Source organism: Notolepis coatsorum (genome assembly GCF_963971535.1).
Source record: "Notolepis coatsorum genome assembly, chromosome: 15".
NCBI lineage: Eukaryota > Metazoa > Chordata > Actinopteri > Aulopiformes > Paralepididae > Notolepis > Notolepis coatsorum.
The window spans coordinates 51,868,335-51,873,922 of record NC_140179.1 but is presented as its reverse complement, the minus strand read 5'-3'; positions in this window follow the sequence as shown (position 1 = coordinate 51,873,922).

Below are 5,588 nucleotides of genomic sequence, written 5' to 3'. Positions count from 1 at the left end.
TCTTTCTGCAGAAGTTAAAATGAGCTCTACAGCCGCGGATAGTCGCTCTGTGACAAGTGTCCTCAATAACGTGAGCCGAGTTTTAGACATGACCAGTTCATGTATATATCACACCGACGCCGTATTGACATGAATGATTGTTGACTGTAGTTTAGCCACACGGTTCCTTTGCTTGAACTCGTCCAGCCTCTTTGCTGTCGAATCAACGAGAGCCAAGTCAAAGATGGTCTCTGGTCACGTGCTGGTCTGTGGGTCTGTGTGTCGAAGGACCCGCTCTCGCCGCCTGCTGGTCTGGAGTAAAACACTAACAGTTTATAACTTTAGATTACCAACTAAATAAACGCACCAACATGGATACAGAAAATGTTGTGCGTTCAGTAGTAATTCAAAAACGTTTTTTGTATTATTATTTTAATAGGACAATACAGTATCAGTAAAAAATAAATAAAAAGAAATCTACACATAAAAGAAAAAAGAAACACAAACATGCCAGGAGTCAAGATAAAACGAAAATAGATTATATGAAAACATTAAATTGGGAGCATAGTTCCACAGTCTTCATAGCTTTTTAGTTTGTTGTTGAAGTTATTGTATTAATGTATAGCTCAATTTCTTTCTTGAAAACCTGAAAATGTGTTTTTAATTTACATAAATAGGTATAAAGATTAAAAAAAAAACGGTACTGATTACAGTTGATTGATTGAGTGATTGAAAACTTTATTAACAGATTGCAGAATGGGTACAATACAATACGGCTCAATACACACAATTGTTAAGGGGATGCAGACCAGAGACTTTCGTCTTGTTTACATCAGGGTCCCCCATTTTGAATTCATCATAACATTTATGACATACAGATATACAGTGTTACATCCAGACATTTATGACATACAAGATATACAAATATACAGTACTGTTTAAGAGACAGAGATTCTAAAAGAGAATAATATACATTCGAGGGGGAAGAAACTGTACGTTGGAGGGGGTTGGGTGGGAGGGGGGGGTGGGGGGTTGGACATTTACCGGGGCCAGTTTTGAAATGCAGCCTCCCGTAGGTGCTATTTGAGAGCGGTTTTGAAGGTGGGTAGGGATTCACATTATTTTACGGCTGTGGGTAGGGCGTTCCACATTGTTGTGGCATAATTGCGAAACGTGTTTAGTCCCTTGTTTGAGCCGAATCTGGGTTGAACATGATTTGTGGAACTCCCTCTGGTGTTATGGTCGTGGAATTCACTGACCTTTGGGAAGTATTTCGACATGTACATGGGTATCTTAGTGGTGTAGTGTATCTTGTAGACCAGGACCATTGCAAGTTGCTGTACTCTGTCGTCTACTGTAAGCCATCCTAGCAGGGGCGTAACTATGGGGGGTTCCCGGGAAATGTCCCCCGCATGATTTCAGAATGCACTTATTGTCCCCCCCCACGTTTTTACCGTCCAAAGATAATACATGCACGCGACCGCGCGGCCAGCACTGTGACTCGCTACAGTACTCGTCTTTGCATAATAATAGCGTACATGTAGTACATGTAGTGATTGTTAATTGTACATAATTCACCCACGGAACTATTGTTAGGAACAAGAGTTCCGCCAGAACATTATACCTGGTGGCACTACCTGCCATCCCAGGTCAGTCGACTGCAAGCAACGTAGTTGCGAGCGAACGCTTGCAAAAATGTGTTAAAAAAAAACGTCTTTGATAGCTTCTTTGCAACAGGGAAATACCAACTGATGAGCCAGAAGAGGAGCCTACAACCTATAAAGCTTCTTTTAATAAACAGGAGTCTTACTTAAAATATGGGTTTATCGCAACAGGTGACTCTCGCGTGTTGACATGGCAACACAAGGTAATGACGCAACTGTGTTCAAGTTGCAAAAGATAAAGTAGTTGCATTCAACGCGAGTGGACATTTGACATGTTTCAAAGTTGGGATTTTGGAGGATCCGAAACAATGGGCAGGGCTGCATTATGGTGAGTTGTGTTTTAATAATAATAATACATTCGATTTATAATACACCCGCCGAGGTGCTGCAAATCAAATGCCATTGCCCACCCTACTGATCTGTTCATGTGTTAAATAATAATACATTCAATTTATAATACACCCGCCGAGGTGCTGCAAATCAAATGCCCACCCTACTGATCTGTTCATATGTTATAATAATAATAATACATTCGATTCATAATACACCCGCCGAGGTGCTGCAAATCAAATGCCCACCCTACTGATCTGTTCATGTGTTATAATAATAATAATAATACATTCGATTTATAATGTGAGCACCTGCATTAATATCAAATGACTGATCTGTTCATGTGTTATGCACCCGAGAGGCACTTTAAAATAGAAAAAAGACAGTGCAAACATGTATATGTTGCTTACAGTTTATTATGCCTATGCAGCTCGTTTATTTTGATAGAGTTAAACATTTTTCACTATCATTATATTAAATTAGCGGACGTGGAGCCGGACAAGCCCTGGCTCCACGATGACCACCTCTTACAAGAGGCGCCACCGCCTGGGAAATGCGTATTCCACACCTGGTATTAGAAAAAAAAAATCACTGACCACGCCCCCTAATCTGTCCCCCGCACCACTAGCAACAGAGTTACGCCACTGCATCCTAGGTTGTCAAAATGGGCAGGGATGAGGTGGGTTTTAGGAGTAAGGTCAAGCAGTAGTCTGACCAGTTTGTTTTGTGATGTTTGTAGTCTTGTTGTAGACTTGCAAGCATAGTCATAGTACCCTTGAATGAGTGCTCCTGTTAGAGTCTTCAGTGTATTCTTGTTTACCAGAGAGGAGATCCGGTACAAGAATCTTGTTCATTGGCTGACTTTTTTTTATTACATTGGTTGACATTTTTTCACAGGAAAGTTTTGCCTCTAGGATGGAACCCAGGTATGTAATTTCATCTTTCCTTGTGACAATATTGTCACTATAAGGGCAACCGAACAACAAAAAGATGCCAGTGAGGGAATATGGTACGAAGCTCTTTCCAACGTGTGGTGCTTGTTGATAGTAAATCAGGTCTTCTCGTTGAGTGCATTTAAAAGTTTTATTTTCGCTTGCAGAGTGGAAAAAGCAAAGCATAACATAAACTCTGTGTTTAAACTATAACCTAAACAAATGACTAGTGTTGCAAAATAAACCTGAAAAATAACTCAAAACAACTGAAAACAAACAAAACATGCACGGTTGAAAAACTGTGTGGCTTCCCTGTGACGGTTCCCCAATTCCCTCCCGCTGCGCACCTGTGACAATGTACAAATAGGCTGTGCCCGAGAACATCTGAGCCCCGCCTCCTATGCCTACTGCCCAGCTAATTAGTCAATAATCTCAAGACACCTTCACAATAACACAGCACCTTCATACAATAAAGTAACCATGTCTGTTTAAAAAAAAAGAAAAAAGAAAATATATAAAAAAAAAAAATAAAAATAAAAAAAAAAGTAACCACGGAAAGATCATCAAATTGGTTATAACACGCCGGCCCCTAATTGCTACTGTATAAGAACGTAACAATTCAACACGTCAGTCTATTCAGCTTCCAATATTAGACAGATCTTTGTGATCGGTCGCTCCAGGATGTTGTACTCATAGATATCTATAGAAATATATCTATGGTTGTACTTGGTCCGGACTTTCACAGACCGCACAAGTCCATGTCTGTCGGGAAAGGTTTGCAGTACCTTGCCCAACAGCCAGGATCCACAAGGTGCATTACAGTCCGCTACCTTGACGACGTCTCCTGCGACAAAGTTCCTATTGTCCTTTGGCCACCGTTGTCTTTGTCTTTTCCTCGCTGGCATCCATCTTGTGTGCATTGCTCCCTGTTTGCAAGCACCCATTTTTCCATTTTGTCAATGATCTGATTAACATTGTGCATATGACTTTGAAACCATTCCGTTTGTTTGGACATTTCATCATCAGGCAATAAAGGCTTTAATGATTCATGCAACCTTGTAGTTTCACCACATAATTTCCACAACATGTCATTGATTGATTGATTGAAAAGTTTATTAACAGATTGCAGAATGGGTACAGTAGCTCAATACATACAATTGGGATGCAGACCAGAGAAAGACTTTCGTCTTGTTTACATCAGGGTCCCCCATTTTCAATTCATCATAACATATGATATGACACACGACATACAGATATAGACAGTACTGCTACATCTATACATTTATGACATACCAGATTTGCAAATACCGTTTGTGATACAAAAAGTGTCCAGAAAAAGAGTGTAGATATACATTTGACGTAGAAACTGTACATTGGAGGAGGTTGGGTAGGTGGGGTGGGGTTGGGGGGGGGGGGGGGGCTGTACATTGGAGGTGGGGGGGGGGGGGGGGGGGGTTGGGTAGGGGGTGGGTGGGGGACACTGTACATTGTACATTGGAATACTGACAAAGCCATACTTGGTCATTTACTGTACAACTGGGTTAGGACATTTGTAGGGGCCAGTTTCGAATTGCAGTCTCCCGTAGGTGTTCTTTGAGAGTGTTTTTGAAAGTGGGTAGTGATTCACATTGCCCCTCGCAGTAGGCTTATAGGTAAAGGCTCTACACATTCCTTTACAGCTTTGGGTAGGGCGTTCCACATTGATGTGGCATAATTGCTAAACGTGTTTAGTCCCTTGTTTGAGCCGAATCTGGGTTTAACATGATTTGTGGAGCTCCCTCTGGTGTTGTGATCGTGGTATTCACTGACCTTTGGGAAGTATTTTGACATGTACATGGGTACCTTGGTCGTGTAGTGATACTGTGAATAATGTATACTCAGTAGATAGTAAATTATAACACTACCTTATGCATACTGCACCTTATGTGACACTGTGAATAATGTGAATTTTTTTTCAGCTAGTTAGATAGTAAATTATATTGACAAAATTTACCTAATTGTTTACACTGCCTGTGTTGTTTTTACTACCTGTACCACCCCCCCCCCCTTCCCCCATGCTGCTATGATGCCTGAATTTCCCCAAGGGGATCAATAAAGGAATATCTTATCTTATCTTATTTGTCAAGTTAACCTTTTTAATGAGAGATTATTTCAGGGCTTGCCAACGCTCACTGACTGCAGTGACTGGATGCTTTCATAAAATTGCAACTAAGGCATTTGCATATCCTCTCAATCAAATTAAGAAAAAAATGCATTTGTTCAGCTCAACTCACAACTTTATTCTGTTTAACAACATTCTGTTTAAAAATACAATAAAATGCAATCAATATACAGAGAATAATAACAAAAACAAATAAAACCTTTTCCATAGAACAATCATTGGTTCAGGTCATATACTTCAAAAAGTGCTTTAAATACCAAAAAATAACTCAAACAATCATACATATCATTATAGGCCTGATAATGCAAAATGTGCAACTCTGAACCTTGCTTAGATAATACAATCCATATAGGCCTAAGATAAATGTGTATATTCTGGTTAAAAACAAGTAGGCCTGTACAAAATGAAATAAAAAAACAAGGACACAATCATGACAAAATGGTTGTCATGTATAAAACATGCTTAGACCTGTAGAACCCCCCACGCCACCCCACAACACGCATTTACACACACCAGTGTTTT